The sequence below is a fragment of the Bos mutus genome, chromosome 14 (genome assembly GCF_027580195.1).
Source record: "Bos mutus isolate GX-2022 chromosome 14, NWIPB_WYAK_1.1, whole genome shotgun sequence".
Taxonomy (NCBI): Eukaryota; Metazoa; Chordata; class Mammalia; order Artiodactyla; family Bovidae; genus Bos; species Bos mutus.
The window spans coordinates 2,571,985-2,592,607 of record NC_091630.1 but is presented as its reverse complement, the minus strand read 5'-3'; positions in this window follow the sequence as shown (position 1 = coordinate 2,592,607).

Below are 20,623 nucleotides of genomic sequence, written 5' to 3'. Positions count from 1 at the left end.
CTGCAGATGGTGAGTGCAGCCATGAAATTAAAAGGCGCTTACTCCTTGGAAGGAAAGTTATAACCAACCTAAATAGCATATTCAAAAGCAGAGACATTACTTTGCCAACAAAGGTCCATCTAGTCAAGGCTATGCTTTTTCCAGTAGTCATGTATGGATGTGAGAGTTGGACTGTGAAGAAAGCTGAGTGCCAAAAAATTGATGCTTTTGAACTGTGGTGTTGGAGAAGACTCTTGAGAGTCCCTTGGACTGCAAGGAGATCCAACCAGTCTATTCTAAAGGAGATCAGTCCTGGGTGTTCTTTGGAAGGAATGATGCTAAAGCTGAAACTCCAGTACTTTGGCCACCTCATGCAAAGAGTTGACTCATTGGAAAAGACTCTGATGCTGGGAGGGATTGGGGGCAGGAGGAGAAGGGGACACCAGAGGATGAGATGGCTGGATGGCATCACTGACTCGATGGACGTGAGTTTGAGTGAACTCCAGGAGTTGGTGATGGACAGGGAGGCCTGGCGTGCTGCAATTGATGGGGTCGCAAAGAGTCAGACATGACTGAGCGGCTGAACTTAACTGAACTGAACTGAATGGCCTAGAGGTTTTCCCTAGTTTCTTCAATTTAAATCTGAATTTGCCAATAAGGAGTTCATGATCTGAGACAGAGTCAGCTCCCAGTCTTGTTTTTGCTGACTGTATAGAGCTTCTCCATCTTCAACTGCAAAGAATATAATCAATCTATTTTGGTATTGACCATCTGGTGATGTCCATGTGTAGTATCATCTCTTGTGTTGTTGGAAGAGGGTATTTGCTATGACCAGTGTGTTCTCTTGGCAAAACTCTTAACTTTTGCCCTGCTTTATTTTGTACTCCAAGGCCCAACTTGCCTGCTACTCCAGGTATCTCTTGACGTCCTACTTTTGCATTGCAGTCCCTTATGATGAAAAGAACATATGGTATTGGTGTTAGCTCTAGGAGATCTTTCCGTTTTTCATAGCACTGCTCGACTGTGGCTTCTTCAGCACTGATGGTTGTGGCAAAGACTTGCATTACTGTGATGCTGAATGGTTTGCCTTGGAAACAAACTAAGATCCTCCTCTCATTTTTGAAAGTACAACCAAGTACTGTATTTTGGACTATTCTGTTGACCAGGTTGTACACCTGAGAACTGTACAAAGAAACTCTTAATGACCCAGATAACCATCATGGTGTGGTCACTTGCCTGGAGCCAGATATCCTGGAGTGTGAAATCAAGTGGGCCTTCCGATACTATGAACAAATCTAGTGGAGATGATGGAATTCCAGCTGAGCTCTTCCAAATCCTAAAAGATGTTGCTGTTAAAGCACTACACTCATTATGCAAGCAAATTTGGAAAAATCAGCAGTGGCCACAGGACTGAAAAAGTTCAGTTTTCATTGCAATCCCAAAGAAAGGCAATGCCAAAGAATGTTCAAATTAACATACAATTGCATTCACTTCACGTGCTAACAAGTTTATGCTCAAAATTCTACAAGCTAGGTTTCAATAGTATGTGAACCGAGAATTTCCAGATGTACAAGCTGGATTTAGAAAACCCAGAGGAACCAGAAATTGAATTGCCAACATATACTGGGTCATAGAAAAAGCGAGGCAATTCCAAAAAACATCTGCTACTGCTTCACTGACTACAGCAAAGCCTTTGATTGTGTGGATCACAACAGACTGTGGGATATTCTTATTAAAGAGATGGGAATACCAGACCACATTACCCACCTCCTGAGAAACCTTTATGCTGGACAAGAAACAACAGTTAGAGCTGCACATGGAACAGCAGACTGGTTCCAAATTGGGAAAGGAGTCCATGAAGGCTGTACCTTGTAGCCTGGCTTATTTAACCTATATGCAGAGTACATCATACAAAATGCCGGGCTGGATGACTCACAAGCTGGAATCAAGATTGTCAGGAGAAATATCAACAACCTCAGATATGGAGATGATGCCACATTTTGGCGGAAAGTGAAAAGGAACTAAATAGGCTCTTGATGAAGGTAAAAAAAAAAGTGAAAAAGCTGGTTTAAAACTCAGCATTCAAAAGACAAAGATCGTGACATCCCTTCCTATCATTTCTTGGTTTGAAACAATGTCAGATTTCATTTTAATGGACTCCAAAATCAATGTGGATGTGATTTTAGCCATGAAATTAAAAGACTCTTGCTCCTTGGAAGATTAGCTAAGACAAACCTAGAGAGCATATTAAAAAGCAGAGACAGTACTTTGCCAACAAATGTCCATAGAGTCACATCTATGGTTTTTTCAGTAGTCATCTGAAAGTTGGACCATAAAGAAACCTGAGTGCTAAAGAATTGATGCTTTTGAACTGTGGTGTTGAAGAAGACTCTTGAGAGTCCCTTGGACTGCAGGGAGATCCAACCAGTCAATTCTAAAAGAAATCAGTCCTGAATATGCACTTTAAGGACTAATGCTGTAGCTGGAACTCCAATACTTTAGCCACCTGCTATGAAAACCCTACTTGGAAAAAACCCTGACTCTGGGGAAGTTTGAGGGCAAGAGGAGAAGTGAGCTATGGAGGATGAGATGGTTGGATGGCATCACTGGCTCAACAGACATGAGTTTGAGCAAGCTCTGGAACATGGTTAAGGATAGGGAAGGCTGGCGTGCTGCAGTTCATGGGGTCACAAAGAGCTGGACATGACTTAGCTACTGAAAAACAACTTCACAGTTGGTCTTAGTTATGCTGAGACAATTTCCATTCTTATCTATTTTATTTTTCTCATTTTTATTATCATAAATGGGTGTTGAACTTTGTCAAGTATTTTTGTCTGCATCTGATGAGATAATTATGTGGATTTTATGTTTCATTGTTTTAGTGTAGTGTATCCCATTGGTTGATGTGCATGTCTTAAATCCATCCTTGTTTCTGAGAGAAGTCTCACCTGATCATGGTGTAAAACTTTTTTTGATGTATTGCTGAATTTATTTTGCTAGTATTTCACTGAGAAATTTGCACATCTGTGCATCAGAGATACATGCCTGTTATTTTTGCTGTTTAGTTGCTAAGTCATGTCCAGATCTTTGCGACCACGTGGACTATAGCTTTCCATTACTGTGTCCTCTTTGTCCGGTTTAGGTACAAGGGTGGTTACGTCTTCTTAAACTAGTTTGGTAGTATTCTGTCTACATTAAATTTTTGGAGCAGTTTAAGAAGGATTGGTGTTAACTCTTCTTTGGTGTTACTCTTTCCTGGAGAATCCTATGGATGGAGGAGGCTTTGAGGCTAGAGTCCATGCGATCTCAGGCACGACTGAGTGACTTCACTTTCACTTTTCTTTCTAATGACCTCAAAGTGCATCTATTATGTCACAAATGTCACGGTTTCCTTCTCTGCACGGCTATATGTCATCACTGTGTGTGCATGTGTGTGTATACACAGTTTACCTTTAAGCAATGTGGGAGCTGGGAAGCTGACACCACCACTGCCCCCCCAGCATTCAAAATCCTACACAGACCTGTAAATTCAAGCCTCCGTATCTGCAGTTCTGCCCCTGCGGATTCAGCCAAACTTAGGTCATTGCATCACTGGAGTATGCGTTTACCGAAAAGAGCGATGTGTAAGTGAACTCACATAGTCGGAACTGGTGTTCTTCAAGGGCCTGCTATGTATGCATGAGTTAATGTCTGGCCATGTATTCTATTCCATTAATTAATATATCTCTTTTTATGCCAATCTGATACTATTTTGATTACTACAGCTTTGTAACACAGTGTGAAGTCAGGAACTGTGATGCCTCTGGCTTTGTTCTTCTTTGTTAAGATTGCTTTGGCTCCTTGAGGTCTTTTACAGTTTCATAAAATTTTTAGGATTCCTTTTTGTATTTTTTCTGTAAATTTTCATTGCTGCTTTAATAGGGATTGTGTTGAATCTACAGATTGCTTTGGTAACCTGAGCGTTTTAACAATATTGATTCTTCCTGTCCATAAGTAGGGGATATCTCCCATTTGTGTCTTAATTTTTGTTTGTCAGTGTCTTAAAGTTTGCAATGGACAAATCCTTATCCTTTTTGGTTAAATTTACTCCTGCTAGTCTGCTAAGTCACTTCAGTCGTGTCCGACTCTATGCGACCCCATAGACGGCAGCCCACCAGGCTCCCCCGTCCCTGGGATTCTCCAGGTAAGAACACTGGAGTGGGTTGCCATTTCCTTCTCCAGTGCATGAAAGTGAAAAGTGAAAGTGAAGTCGCTCAGTCGTGTCTGACTCTAGCGACCCCATGGACTGCAGCCCACCAGGCTCCTCCGTCCATGGGATTTTCCAGGCAAAAGTACTGGAGTGGGGTGCCATTGCCTTCTCTGAAATTTACTCCTAGATGTAATCTTATTTTATGAAAATACAAATATCATTTCCTTAATTAATTTTCCTGATAGCTTGTAGTGTATAAACATGCAACATTTTTCATGTGGATTTTTCATCCTGCAACTTTACTAAATTTGTTGATTAGTTCTAACAGATTCTTGATGCAATCTTTAGGGTTTTTATATATACTATAAAGTTATCTGCAAATGAAGAAAATTTTACTTTTTCCTTCTGTTTTGGATGCCTTTTATTATTGATTGATTTTTCATGCCTACTGCTCTAGCTAGGACTTTCCATACTATGTTAAATACAAATGGCGAGAGGTAGCATTCTTTCCTTAGATAAAATGCTTTCAGCTTTTACTACTTATATATTATCTGTGGACTTTCCACATAAGGACTTTATTATATTGAGGTATGTTCCCTCTACACTAATGATATAATGGAGTATAGTTGCTTAAAAATGTGTTAGTTTCGGAGGTAAGAAAAGTGATGGTTATACATATACTTGTTGTTGTTGTTGATCAGTCACTCAGTCATGTCCAACTTGTTGAGACCCCATGGACTGCAGCACACCAGGCTTCCTGTCCTTCGACATCTCCCAGAGCTTGTTCAAGCTCCTGTCCACTGTCTTGGTGATGCCATTTAACCGTCTCATCTTCCGCTGTCCCCTTCCCAGCATCAGGGTCTCTTCTTTTTTTTTTGTCTTTATTTTAAATTTTATTTTATTTTTTAAATTTATAATATTGTATTGGTTTTGCCATATATCAACATGAATCCGCCACAGGTATATACGTGTTCCCCGTCCTGAACCCTCCTCCCTCCTCCCTCCCTGTACCATCCCTCTGGGTCGTCCCAGTGCACCAGCCCCAAGCATCCAGTATCGTGCATCGAACCTGGACTAGCGACTCGTTGAGTCAGTTCTTCGCATCAGGAGGTGAAAGTATTGGAGCTTCAGCTTCAGGATCAGTCCTTCCAAAGAATATTCAGGACTGATTTCCTTTAGGATGGACTGGTTGGATCTCCTTGCAGTCCAAGGGACTCTCAAGAGTTTTCTCCAACACCACAGTTCAAAAGCATTGATTCTTTGATGCTCAGCCTTCTTTATAGTCCAACTCTCACATCCATACATGAGTACTGGAAAAATCATAGCTTTAACTAGACAGAACTTTTTCAGCAAAGTGATGTCTCTGCTTTTAAATATAAATATATACTTTTAGATTTGCCAAAGCTTTTCTTCCAAGGAGCAAGTGCATTTTAATTTCATGGCAGCAGTCACCATCTGTAGTGATTTTGGAGCCCACAAAAATAAAGTCTGTCACTGTTTCCACTGTTTTCCCCTCTATTTGCCATGACGTGACGGGACCAAATGTCATGATCTTCTTTTTTTGAATGTTGAGCTTTAAGTCCGTTTTTCACTCTCTTCTCTTACCTTCATCAAGAGGCTCTTCAGATGGCAGTGGTCAAAACTTTCCCCAAGAAGAAATGCAAAAAGCCAAGACAGTTGTCTGAGGAGGCCTTACAAATAGCTAAGAAAAGAAGAAAAGTGAAAGGCAAATGAGAAAAGGAAAGATATACCCATCTGAAAACAGAGTTCCAAAGAATAGCAAGGAGAGATAGGAAAGCCTTCCTCAGTGATCAATACAAAGAAATAGAGGGAAACAATAGCATATGTAATATAGCCACATACGTTTGAATGTATATAGTATAGAGCTACATATACTTGTAGCTATTCTTTTTCAAATTCTTTTCTCAGATTGTTACAGAATATTGAGCAGAAATCCTTAGGCCATAGAGGTTTTTTTTTTTTTTAATCATGAATGAAAGTTGAGAATTTTCAAAACACTTTCCAACATCTACTGAGATAACCATATTACTTTTAAAATACGTGCTTGTTTGTCTGGCTGCGTCTGGTCTCAGTTAGAGCCGTGAGATCCTCAGCGCGCCACGAGGGTTCTTTCCCCGCTGCATGGTCTTAGTTGCCCCGTGGCGTGTGGGATCTTAGTTCCCGGGCTGGAGAGCAACCCTGAGGCCCCTGCCCTGCAGGACAGCTTCTTAACCACTGAACCATCCGGGAAGTCCCAACCATGTTATTTTTACCCTCCTTCTTATTAGTGCAGGGTATATTTGCACCCATCCATTGATGCAAATATAAAGCCATACTTGCGCCCCTGGATAAATCCCATTAGAGCACGGTGTGTGATTTTCTTCAAATGTACTGCTGAATTTGGTCTGCTAATATTTTGATATCTGCATTTATGTCATTAAGGATATCCACCTGTAACATTCTCTTATTACAGCACTCTTGTTTGGTTTTGGTATCGGGATGATGCTGACCTTGTAAAAGGAGTTTGAAATGATTTCCTCCCCATCTATTTTGTTGTTGTTGTTGTTGTTTGTTTGTTTGTTTGTTTTGAGTCTTTTTTTTAATTTTTAATTTTATTTTATTTTTAAACTTTACAATATTGTATTGGTTTTGCCAAATATCGAAATGAATCCGCCACAGGTATACAGGTGTTCCCCATCCTGAACCCTCCTCCCTCCTCCCTCCCCATACCCTCCCTCTGGGTCGTCCCAGTGCACCAGCCCCAAGCATCCAGCATCGTGCATTGAACCTGGACTGGAGACTCATTTCATACATGATATTATACATGTTTCAATGCCATTCTCCCAAATCTTTCCACCCTCTCCCTCTCCCAGAGAGTCCATAAGACTGTTCTATACATCAATGTCTCTTTTTCTGTCTCGTACACAGGGTTATTGTTACCATCTTTCTAAATTCCATATATATGTGTTAATATACTGTATTGATGTTTTTCTTTCTGGCTTACTTCACTCTGTATAATAGGCTCCAGTTTCATCCACCTCATTAGAACTGATTCAAATGAATTCTTTTTAATGGCTGAGTAATACTCCATTGTGTATATGTACCACTGCTTTCTTATCCATTCATCTGCTGTTGGACATCTAGGTTGCTTCCATGTCCTGGCTATTATGAACAGTGCTGCGATGAACATTGGGGTACACGTGTCTCTTTCCCTCTGGTTTCCTCAGTGTGTATGCCCAGCAGTGGGATTGCTGGATCATAAGGCAGTTCTATTTCCAGTTTTTTAAGGAATCTCCACACTGTTCTCCATAGTGGCTGCATCTATTTGTAAAAGTTCCAGAAGAATCAGTGTCAATTCTTCCTTAAATGTTTGGCAGATGGATACTTTGCTAATTCTATCACTTTAGGAAGTGGTATCCTTGTTAATGTTACCTTTATTTCCAGTGGACCTACTCAGTATATTACTCAAAATAACGTGGTTTCAAATTTTCTTCTGCAATTACAAGATTTGTCTCCTAACAGAAAGTAAAATATACACGCATAGAAAATTTACAAGGTTGTCCAATGAGGTCCATTACATTTATTGAAATGTGTGTTCTGCCCAAAATGATTTCTTCTAGAAATGTGATACTTTCAGATTTATTCCCAGAGCTGCCAAAAGTTTCTTTTTTCCTTATTCATCAAAGCTTTCTTATTGCATTAGATGTCACTTTGCTATATAGTACCAAATCTTTGAAGTCTACACTTTTCCAAACCAACATGTTTATTTATCAAAATCTCTAGAAAGCATGAAGAGGTTAATTGTAGCTCAAGATTTTATGGGAGCATCAAAAGTGATAACATGCAGGAGATATCACAGTTTGGATATAGCTTCATTATGGAGAGCTGGTGTGTTACTAAGAACACTGACTCGGAAGTAAAGAGCTTTACTCTTTTCTCGTTGCTAGGCCTGCTAGACCAGGCCCTGTGTATTCTAAATGAAATCACATAGTAAAACTGAAGCTCAATTTCCTTTTGTATAAAATGAGCACACCAAATATATATACCTTCAAAACAGCAAGGGATATTATCATAGCATTTGAGTAGACAGAAGCCTTAAGAATCAAAGATGTTATTTTAAAAGTGTAAAGAACTAAAGCTTTTCCCAATTATTGAATATATATAATAACATTATTTGTTTTCATATGGTATTCTTCTTTAATCCTGGAGTATTAATTTTGATTTTTCAATAGAATATTTTCAAAAATAAAGTGTCAAGGTGTGTTTTGCAATCCTTATAATGTAAAAGTAATATGTATTCATAAGAATGAAAGTGAAAGTGAAAGTGAAGTTGCTCAGTCGTGTCCAACTCTTTGCGACCCCATGGACTGTAGCCTACCAGGCTCCTCCGTCCGTGGGATTCTCCAGGCAAGAGTACTGGAGTGGGGTGCCATTGCCTTCTCCAATTCATAAGAATGGACCAAAAATAAAAGCAGATACATCTTAGCTCCAAGTAAACAGTCGAGTAAGCTCACCACAAAAGAACATCTCTAACACTAAAGACTGTCATATTTTCTTCCAATCATCTATCTCTTTGGCAAAATGCTCTGTATCTTAATTTGTGTTGTTACTGCTTTTATTCTTTTTCTAATGATTTTGCCATATAAGTTTGCTTTTAAAGAAGTTTACCTATTTCTCTCCTTTTTTGTTGTTAAAATACATTTTACAAAGTATGTGTCATTTTAACCATTTTTTGCTATTATGTTTTCCCCATTTTTTAAGTTAGGTATGATATTATATTTTAGGAGGACACCGCACATTCTTTAAGCATTTTTCTGGTTATGAAACATGGGTTGTTTCCAGTTTGTGTCTGTTATAATAATGCTTTTATGTACCTTATTGAAATTTTGTCTTAATTGCATCTCTATGTAATTTTTTAGTATGTACTTGGAAATAGAATTGGGGTTCCCTGGTGCTAAAGAATATGTCTGCAGGGGAGGAGACCTGGGTTTAATCCATGGGTTGGGAAGATCCCCTGGAGCAGAAAAAGGCTACCAATTTTCTTGCCTGGATTGTTATTCTTGCCAGAGGAGCCTGGTGGGCTACAGTCCATAGGGTCCCAAACAGCAGGAAATGACTAAGCAACTAACACTTTCACTTAGGAATAGAATTGCTGAGTTTGGGGAATATATGTTCCTCAGTATAACAGAGAATTTCTGTTTTACAAGTGATTAAACAACTATATATTATATATAGCAATATATGAGAATTCCTGTTGTTTTACATTCGATCCAACACTTATCCATTTCTATCTCCATTTCTTCCTTTCTTTCTCTCTTAGTCATTAAGGATGGTAAGTAGTTGTATTATATTGAGGCTTTCAATTTGCATTTTCTTAATGCAATGATCTTAATGAGAATAGTGATGATTATCCCATTAGGATATCTTATGTTTCTACATGTCTGTTCAAGACTTTCATTTTTTATTCTATTTGGGTATTATTGATTTTAGATATTTTCAAAAATATTCTTCAGACATGAGACACTTCTGTTCATTTTGGTGCAAATATTCTCCCATTTTGTGACTTTGTAACTTCCATTATATATTCTTTTTATATAATTAGTTTTAGTGGAGTTTCGTTGATTTACAATGTTGTATTAGTTTCTGCTTTATAGAGAAAGAGAAATATCATATAGATGATTCATTATATACTCTTTTAGTTATATTATTTGATGAACTGGAGTTCTACCTTTTATAATATTCTATTTGACTATATTTTTTTCTTTATGGATAATGTCTATGAATAAATATAAAAAAAGGACTCTTAGAAAACAATAGTTTTGCATTTTAAGGTATATCAATTTTTTTCAAGAGTTTTTTTTACTTATTTACATTCCCACTAATATAGTAATCACATGTATATAATCCCTACTTTTTCAAATTTCTCATGATTATTGGGCTTTCATTTGCTAGATTGTTTGTTTTTGCCCATTTCAAAGTTAAGCTTATTATTCCTCAATTTGCATTTCACCAGCTTTTAATAATTTTGAAAAATATTCAGATTATTATTCACCTATATCTACTCTTATACAAATTGCATGTTTCTATTCTTCTCATTACAATATATTACTTTTTCTTCTTTGGAATTCAATTTATATTAGAGATTCATATCTCTAATATGTTAGAGATTAGAGAATCTCTAATTCTTTTGTTTGGCATAAAATTGCACATGCTATTGTAATAAATTGCTGACAAAAAAATGGACCCGAATCCTCACTGCTTTCTCTATTCACATGCATTGCAATCTAACTTGAAGTTTCTCCAGTAACAAAATCAGTATATTTTCTTTTTTCTGTTTTTAATTTGGGTTCACTGCATAACTCCCTTTGGTTTACAGAGCAAAATAGAAAAGACGATGTGTCAGCTTTCACCCTGAGCCTCAAGAAGCCCCGCACACTGAAGATTATTGTTCTAGAAACCTGCTACCACGTTGATGTGAAGAAGCCTAGACTACCCTAATGGGTGAGGTGAGACGAGTGGTCCAGTTATCCTTGTCACTTCAGCCAACAATCGCCCTGTGTCTTGACAGCTGAAAGGGCCAGCCCGTCGGTGATGTTACCATGGGTGTGCAAGTCTAACCTGGCTCAGACCAGCAAAACTATGAGAGAACCACAAAATCTTGAGTAACAATAAGTGTTTTCATTTTTGTGTAACACTACAGTTTGAACTTGTTGGCTATGTACATATGAATAACTGATACAGTTTTCACTGTTTTAATTTTTATCACATTTTTATGACTTGATATTTAAGTCTTGGCTTAGAAAATCTGCTGCTCCATGAATTATAAAATCATTTTCCTGTAGTTTATTTTAAATTCTTCAAAATATAGTTTTGATACATCTGAAATTGATTTTATATGTACTTAATTTTTCCAAGTAGAAATCCAGTTCAGTGTTACTACTTAATGACTCCTCTACAACTGTTGTGTGTGATTAATCAGGCACTGGCGCCATTTTACTTTTATTTTTTTTTTCTATTTTGTAATGTAGTGCAGAGACCATGTACTATAGTAGTTCAAAAATTCAAGCATATATGACTTTTAAATCTAAAATTAATTCTTACAGAATAAAAATTGTGCTTTGCCAGAAATTGTATTAAAGTTTCATAGAAGCTATTAGAACAAAATTAAAAAGATAATGCTGCAATTATCATGTATCCTAATTTCTCAATTCACTTATTTTATAGCAATAAGTTCTTTCAGCAAAGATTGATTGATTTATATTTTTTCATTATATTCTAAATATCCAGAGCAAGAGTTACACAATTAAACCAAGATGTTGACATTCATAAACTCTAAAATCAAATCCACATGCAGAAATAGATGTGGAATTGGCCCTTGATGGAGTGATAGAGAAACTGTATTTGAAAGAAAAATAAGTTATCCCTCCATTAATGTGTTTATCTATTACCTTCTTCTCCTGTGAGAACTCCAAAATTACAACTCGCTGCTAAACAACCATCAATAGGAGAATGTTGAATCCCACCAAAAAAGGATACCCCCTGTCCAAGGACAAAGGAGAAGCCCCGGCATGATGGTAGGAGGAGTGAAATCATATTTAGAATCAAACCCCACACCCACCAGAGATGCCCGGAGGCTCAAACAAACCTTGTGCACACCAGGACCCAGACACCCCACGTGACTGAGCCGGAACTGTGTCTGAGTGTCTCCCGAGGAGGTGCGGGTCAGCGGTGGGCTGCCGCAGGGGCAGCAGACCTGGGTGTGGCACACGCCCTCTTGGAGGAGGTCACCATTAACCCACCACAGAGCTGCCAAAACTTACTCAGGACTGGGAAACAGACTCTTGGAGGGCACAAACAGAACCTCGTGTGCACCAGGACCCAGGAGAAACGAGCAATGACCCCACAGGAGACTCACCCAGACTTGCCCGTGTCCTGGATTCTCCAGTGGAAATGCGGGTCAGCGGGGGCCTGCTGCAGGGTTGGGGGCAGTGAGTGTGGGAATGTGTGCATGGGATCTTTTCAAGGAGGTCACCATTATCCTCATTACCTCCACCATAGTTTGGCATCTGATCAAACAACAGGGAGAAAAAACGGCACCCACCCCACCACCCCCCAACCCAAGCATCAACAGAAAATTGGATTAAAGGTTTACTGAGCATGGCCATGTTTTTTTCTGGAGCTCTCTCGATTTAATCCATGATCTAATGGATGTTGTCAATTTGATCTATGGTTTCTTTGCCTTTACTGAATCCAGCTTGAACACCTGGAAGTTCATGGTTCACATAGTGTTGAAGCCTGGCTTGGAGAATTTTGAGAATTACTTTGCTAGCCTGTGAGATGAGTGCACTCGTGCGGTAGTTTGAGCATTTTTGGCATTGCCTTTCTTGGGAATTGGAATGAAAACTGACTTTTCCCAGTCCTGTGGCCACTGATGAGTTTTCCAAATGTGCTGACATATTGAGTGCAGCACTTTCATATCATCATCTTTCAGGATTTGAAATAGCTCAACTGGAATTCCATCACCTCCACTAGCTTTGTTCATAGTGATGCTTTCTAAGGCCCACTTGACTTCATGTTCCAGGATGTCTGGCACTGGGTCAGTGATCAGACCATCATGATTATCTGGGACATGAAGCTCTTTTTTGTACAGTTCTTCTGTGTATTCTTGCCACCTCTTCTTAATATCTTTTGCTTCTGTCAGGTCCATACCGTTTCTGTCCTTTATCGAGCCCATCTATGCATGAAATTTTCCCTTGGTATCTCTAATTTTCTTGAAGAGGTCTCTAGTTTTCCCCATTCTACTGTTTTCCTCTATTTCTTTGCACTGATCACTGAGGAATGCTTTCTTATCTCTTCTTGCTATACTTTGGAAATCTGCATTCACATGGGTATATTTTTCCTTTTCTCCTTTGCCTTTAGCTTCTCTTTCTCTTTCAGCTATTTTTAAGGCCTCCTCAGACAACCATTTTGCCTTTTTGTATTTCATTCCCTTTCATGCAAAGATGGGCACAATAAAGGAAAGAAATGATATGGACCTAATAGAAGCAGAAGATATTAAGAGGAGGTGGCAAGAATACACAGAAGAACTGTACAAAAAAAATCTTCTGACTCAGATAACCACACCGGTGTGTTCACTCACCTAGACCAGACATCCTGGAATGTGAAGTCAAGTGGGTTTTAGGAAGCATCACTACAAACCAAGCTAGTGGAAGTGATGGAATTTTGGTAGAGGTATTTCAAATCCTAAAAGATGATGCTGTGAAAGTGCTGCACTCAATATGCCAGCAAGTTTGAAAACTCAGCAGTGGCCACAGGACTGGCAAAGGTCAGTTTTCATTCCAATTCCAAAGAAAGGCAATGCCAAAGAAAGTTCAAATTACTGAACAATTGCACTCATCTCACAGGCTAGCCAAGTAATGCTCAAAATTCTCCAAGTCAGGCTTCAGTAACACATGAACCATGAACTTCCAGATGTTCAAGCTGGTTTTAGAAAAGTCAGAGGAATCAGAGATCAAATTGCCAACATTTGGTTGATCATCAAAAAAGAAAGAGAGTTCCAGAAAAAAAACATCTATTTCTGCTTTACTGACTATGCCAAAGCCTTTGACTGTGTGGATCACAACAAACTGTGAAAAATTCTTCCAGAGATAGGAATACCAGGCCACCTGACCTGCCTCTTGAGAAACCTGTATGCAGGTCAGGAAGCAACAGTTAAAATTGGACATGGAACAACAGACTGGTTTCCAAATATGAAAAGGAGTACATCAAGGCTGTATTGAAACCCTGCTTAATTAACTTATAGGCAGAGGACATTAAGAGAAATGCTGGTCTGGATGAAGCACAAACTGGAATAAAGATCCCTGGGAAAATATCAATAACCAAAGATATGAAGATGACACCATCCTTATGGCAGAAAGTGAAGAAGAACTAAAGAGCCTCTTGATGAAAATGAAAAAAGAAAGTGAAAAAGTTGGCTTAAAACTCAATATTCAGAAAACTAAGATCATGGCATCTGGTCCTATCACTTTATGGCCAATATATGGGGAAACAGTGACATATTTAAATTTTTTGGGTTCCAAAATCACTGCAGATGATGACTGCAACCATGAAATTAAAAGACCTTTGCTCTTGGAAGAAAAGTTATGAGCAACCTAAACAGCATATTAAAAAGCAGAGACATTACTTTGCCAACCAAAGTCCATCTAGTCAAAGCTATGGTTTTTCCAGTGGTCATGTATGGATGTGAGAGTTGGACTACAAAGAAAGATGAGCACCAAAGAATTGATGCTTTTGAACTGTGGTATTGAAGACTTTTGAGAGTCCCTTGGACTGCAAGGAGATCCAAACAGTCCATCCTAAAGGAAATCAGTCCTGAATATTCATTGGAAGGACTGATGCTGAAGCTGAAACTCCAGTACTTTGGCCACCTGATGCGAAGAACCGACTCATTTGAAAAGACCCTGATGCTGGGAAAGATTGAAGGCAGGAGGAGAAGAGGATGACAGAGGATGAGATGGTTGGATGCATCACCGACTCAATGGACTTGAATTTGAGGAAGCTCTGGGAGTTGGTAATTGACATGGAAGCCTGTTGTGCTGCAGTTCATGGAGTAGTGAAGAGTCAGACACAACTGAGCAACTAAACTGAACTGAAAGCCTGAGTAAAAGGAAGATATGATTGTGCTTTAAATTAATTCTACCTTTAAATGTTATAGGATGACCTGGCTAGATCAATGGACATGAGGCTCAATTCAGGATAGAGTTCTTCATATTTTGTCCTAAAGCCTAGATTTTTGCTCAGGATTTTACAGATTTCCATAAGGGTAGCCAAACCAGATCCCATTAGGAAAGTAAAAATGACTTAAAATAGCTGCTACTGCTACTGCTAAGTCACTTCAGTCGTGTCCGACTCTGTGCGACCCCAAAGACGGCACCCCACCAGGCTCCCCCGTCACTGGGATTCTCCAGGCAAGAACACTGGAGTGGGTTGCCATTTCCTTCTCCAATGCATGAAAGTGAAAAGTGAAAATGAAGTCGCTCAATCGTGTCCAACTCCTAGCGACCCCATGGACTGCAGCCTACGAGGCTCCTCTGTCCATGGGATTTGCCAGGCAAGAGTACTGGAGTGGGGTGCCATTGCCTTCTCTGCTTAAAATAGTAGGAAGCCCGAATACCAACGGCAAAAACCAAGGAGTTTCAGGTTTTAAATTCTGATTGATCCATTTATTCAATGTATATTTATTAAAGGTATATTATGTATCAGAAATTATGCAAAATGTTATACATTCAGGTGAGTGTGTATAGATAGTAAAACACTTATATGCACAGAGAAACATCATGTACACGGAAAGAGTTAAAACAATTGAGAAAACAAGAGAAGTGAATATCTATAAGAATCACATTCCATAAAGAAAAAGAGTGAGTTCAAAGGCCAGGATGCAAAATATGCTGGGGATGTTTAAGAAACATAAGCAGTCTCATGTAGCTGGAGAAGAGAAAGGCAGCATAATTTGATAGATAATGAGGTAAGAGTAGTAGAAAAAATCAAATTCTGTAGGCTGTCTAATCCTTTATACTGATGTTGCCTTTTACTGTATTAGCATGTGAATTCATTTAAATAGCCAGAGCTCAGGAATTATATTATCTAATTTAAATATTGAGAAGATCACCTTGGCTGGCAGAGAACAGACTACAAGGCTAAGAATGAGAGCAGAAAGAACAATTGAGAGATGATTAGAATAATTCTATTAAATGATGGTGTCTCAGAATGCAGCGGTAGACAGTGTACTTTGAAGATAAGTTTGGCAGAATTTGCCATGTCCTCTGTGCTGGTATTCAAGGAAGAAAGTAGAGAATGATGTTTATACTTTTGAAGCTGAATAAGAGATTCTACTGATTCTTCACAGGGGTGAAGATATGAGTAGGTTTGGGTGGAGAGGAGAAATTGATTTTGCAGATGTTAAGTTTAAAAATTAGACATACAAGAGAGAACGCATAGGGAGTTGTACAGATGTGTCAGGATTTCAGAGTAAATGTCTAGCTAGAGGCACATGTTTGGGATTGTTAACACATTGTTGTATCAAGCTGTAATCGTGGGTAATAAGAAACGTAGAGATGGGGGCAGCAGTAATGATTGAGGGCTGTGGCAGTCCAACATGAATACATCAGAGAGACAGGAAGGATAGGTGAGAAGGATCAGCCATTAATGGCGTTTTGCAAGCCAAGGAAGTCAAGTATTTCATGAAGTAGAACATGCTTAATTGTCACATGCTTCTGATAGGTCAATAAGGTGATCAATGGACTTGGACACTTGGAAGTCACCTGTGACTTTGGTAAGGACATACTTTCTGAATATCTAACTGCCGTGGTTTCAAGAATGACTGAAAAGGGATATAATAAGAAGGGAGAAGTGCAAAAGAATTATAGAGGCTAGATGGGGGCCGAATGAAATAGGGAACTATGCAGAAATCTTGGGAAGTACGTGGTTAAAGTTTTTCTCTAGTGTTGTTAAGCTACTTATTTAAAGGGGCAGAATAGGTCAAGAGTGGAATGAACAAAGTTTGGTATATTTGCATTTAAAGGGCAGAAGGAATAAGGGACAAGGAAGGGTGAGGGGTCAACCAGGGAATGATCATGGTCGTGGACAAAGTGTCATATCCTACATTAAGAGGGGAATGAAGACGCATGTTGGGTGTGTGTTTGCGGTTGAAGGGGGAGCAGTTAGAATGCCATTTTCAGCAACATGAATGGACCTAGAGGTTAGGGTACTAAGTGAGTAAGCCAGACGGGATAAGACAAACGTCCTGTGTGTGTGTGTGCTTAGTCATGTCCAGTTGTTTGTGACCCCATGGACTGTAGCCCTCCAGGCTTCTCTGCTCATGAAATTTTCCAGACAAGAATACTGGAGTGGGTTGCTTTTTCCTACTCCAGAGGGTCTTGACCCAGGGCCCAGGGATCAAGCCCACATCTCTTTCATCTCCTGCATTGGCAGGCATACTCTTGACCACTGCGCCACTTGGGAAGCCAAACGTGGAATCTATATGTATGTGTGTGTGCGTGTGTGTGTGTATATGTGTATGTATGTGTGTGTGTATATGTATATGTGTGTGTGATGTGTGTATATATGTATATGTGTGTGTGACGTGTGTATATATGTATATGTGTGTGTGTGTGATGTGTGTATATATGTATATGTGTGTGCGTGTGTGTGTGTGATGTGTGTATATATGTATATGTGTGTCTGTGTGTGACGTGTGTATATATGTATTTGTGTGTGTGTGATGTGTGTATATATGTATATGTGTGTATATATGTGTGTGTGTGTGATGTGTGTGATGTGTGTATAAAAATACATATGTACACACAAATGAACTTATTACAAAGCAGAAGTAGACCCAGAGTCATAGAAAACAAACTTATGGTTACCAATACGTAAACAAAGCAGGGAGGAATAAAGCAGGAGTTTGAGATGAGCATTCACGTGTTACTGTACGTGAAACATAACCAACAAGGGCTTGCTACAGAGCACAGAGAACTATTATCAGTATCTTTCAATAGCCTACAAGGTAAAAGCATCTGAGGAAGAACACACGTGCATCCCAGTCACTTTGCTACACCGGAAACTAGCACTACATTGCAAATCACTATACTTCGGTGAAAAGAAATAAAATAAAAAGAAACAGGAAGAACAGCCAGTGTGCAGTAACTAAAGCAAAAAGAGGGTGAGGCCAGAGGTGGTAGCAGACTGAGGAGCGTTAGGAAATTGGAATGTTGGGTTACCGGAGGGGCTAGAAGGTAAAGAGATGATGAAACGACAGGATGTGTGCAATTTCAAGTTTACTGACATGGGCAGATGGTCGAAGTCGGTGGCTAAAGTGGGTTGGGAACAAGAACTTTGGAGAAGAATTTGAAGTCAGGCTATTGAAAAACTCAGTTAATTTACAATGAACTAGATGTCAAAGTTCAAGAAATACATGTAGATGATCTCTGGCTCTGTAGATGACTGTAATAAGGAGGGGTAGTTCGTAACAGACCCAAAACATTAAAGTGCACTATTGGTATACACACTGGGAAAAGAAGTAAAATAACAAATTTTGAAAGATAGTATCCACATTCAGGGGATCTTGAAATGGTAATGAGTAACTACCCTGAAGGAAATACATTTGTATTCTAGTAGATGAAAAATGAAAACAGACTTAAGAGTACATACCATACATATATTTTCAAGTTAAGAAATAAATATATCAATAAGAATTTAGGAATATGGAGGAAAAGTGTAAATCAATGAAAAACAAAGTTAGCTAGAGTCTTGAAACAGATTTGCTGTTTAGGACTAAATTACAGGTCTTCATAACTAAATGCCTTTTAAGATTCTTAGCAAGATGCTAAGATTCTTCCGTTTGACCAGAAATTTCTTCAAAGTGCTCAGATACATTTTCTGAGTTCTATATAAGTTTTTGTTAAATGCATAATCAGTGTAATTTATTAATGAATTTCTACAAAGTCTAATAATGGAAAAACAATAAGCAGCTAATGTATAGGTACATATGTCATCAGTACAATTTCTACTTATTTTTTTCTGGCTGGTTGTTGGCACTCTGTAACTTCTTGACAATATATTTAATAGTGTCTATTCCTCATTGGACGTCATATTTAATGGACATCATATTTAATATTTAATGGTGTCCAAAAAGCAAGAGAGTTCCAGAAAAACATCTATTTCTGCTTTTATTGACTATGCCAAAGCCTTTGACAGTGTGGATCACAATAAACTGTGGAAAATTCTGAAAGAGATGGGAATACCAGACCACCTGACCTGCCTCTTCAGAAATCTGTATGCAGGTCAGGAAGCAACAGTTAGAACTGGGCATGGAACAACAGACTGGTTCCAAATAGGAAAAGGAGTATGTCAAGGCTGTATATTGTCACCCTGCTTACTTAACTTATGCAGAGTACATCATGAGAAACACTGGGCTGGAAGAAGCACAAGCTGCAATCAAGATTGCCAGGAGAAATATCAATAACCTCAGATATGCAGATGACACCACCCTTATGGCAGAAAGTGAAGAGGAACTCAAAAGCCTCTTAATGAAAGTGAAAGAGGAGAGTGAAAAAGTTGGCTTAAAGCTCAACATTCAGAAAACGAAGATCATGGCATCCAGTCCCATCACTTCATGGAAAATAGATGGGGAAACAGTGGAAACAATGTCAGACTTTATTTTTCTGGACTCCAAAATCACTGCAGATGGTGATTGCAGCCATGAAATTAAAAGACGCTTACTCCTTGGAAGGAAAGTTATGACCAACCTAGATAGCATATTCAAAAGCAGAAACATGACTTTGCCAACAAAGGTTCATCTAGTCAAGGCTATGGTTTTTCCTGTGGTCATGTATGGATGTGAGTTGGACTGTGAAGAAGGCTGAGCACCAAGAATTGATGCTTTTTAACTGTGGTGTTGGAGAAGACTCTTGAGAGTCCCTTAGACTGCAAGGAGATCCAACCAGTCCATTCTAAAGGAGATCAGTCCTGGGTGTTCTTTGGAAGGAATGATGCTAAAGCTGAAACTCCAATACTTTGGCCACCTCATGCGAAGAGTTGACTCACTGGAAAAGACTCTGATGCTGGGAGGGATTGGCGGCAGGAGGAGAAGGGGACGACAGAGGATGAGATGGCTGGATGGCATCACTGACTCAATGGACGTGAGTCTGAGTGAACTCCAGGAGTTGGTGATGGACAGGGAGGCCTGGCATGATGCGATTCATGGGGTCGCAAAGAGTTGGACACGACTGAGCGACTGATCTGATCTGATCCGATTTCTTTTTATTTATAAAAACCCCTGCACTTAAAATATTTTTGAACAGCCATAACATTCATAGTGTATACTGGATAGCTTTACAGAAATACTAGCAATAGGAACTTGTTATGAATAGTTAATATGTCGTTGTGAAGTCGTTCAGTCGTGTCCAAATCTTTGTGACCCTGTAGTGAGTTAAAAAAAAACTTCTAAAATACAAACCAAAAATAAAATGATTTTATTTGACCTGAAGTGAGACAAAAATAAATAAATAAACAATGTTTAAATAGAAAGCTTGTAAGCTATTTAAAATTATGTAAAAGCAGTAAAAATACACACTTCTTGTTGTTTATATGTCCTTACCACAACAACATGAGTACAGATTTTCATCTTATTTTCTGATAATTCAGTACTATTGAAATTTGCTTCAGTTTTACATTAAGCAAACTGAAAATGATTGGAAGGTAGATGAATTGACTGGGGACAATTTCTTCTGGCCCATAGTCTTTAAATCACTGGGGAACACAAATACCTGAAGTGTCCTACTGTTATCCAAATGAAATCAGTATGTGTGACTGTAAAAATAATCTAAGGAGTAGATGGATCCTCTTACTCTAATATACATGCTCAAGGGAGCTATCCCTGAAAACTAAAGTTTTCTG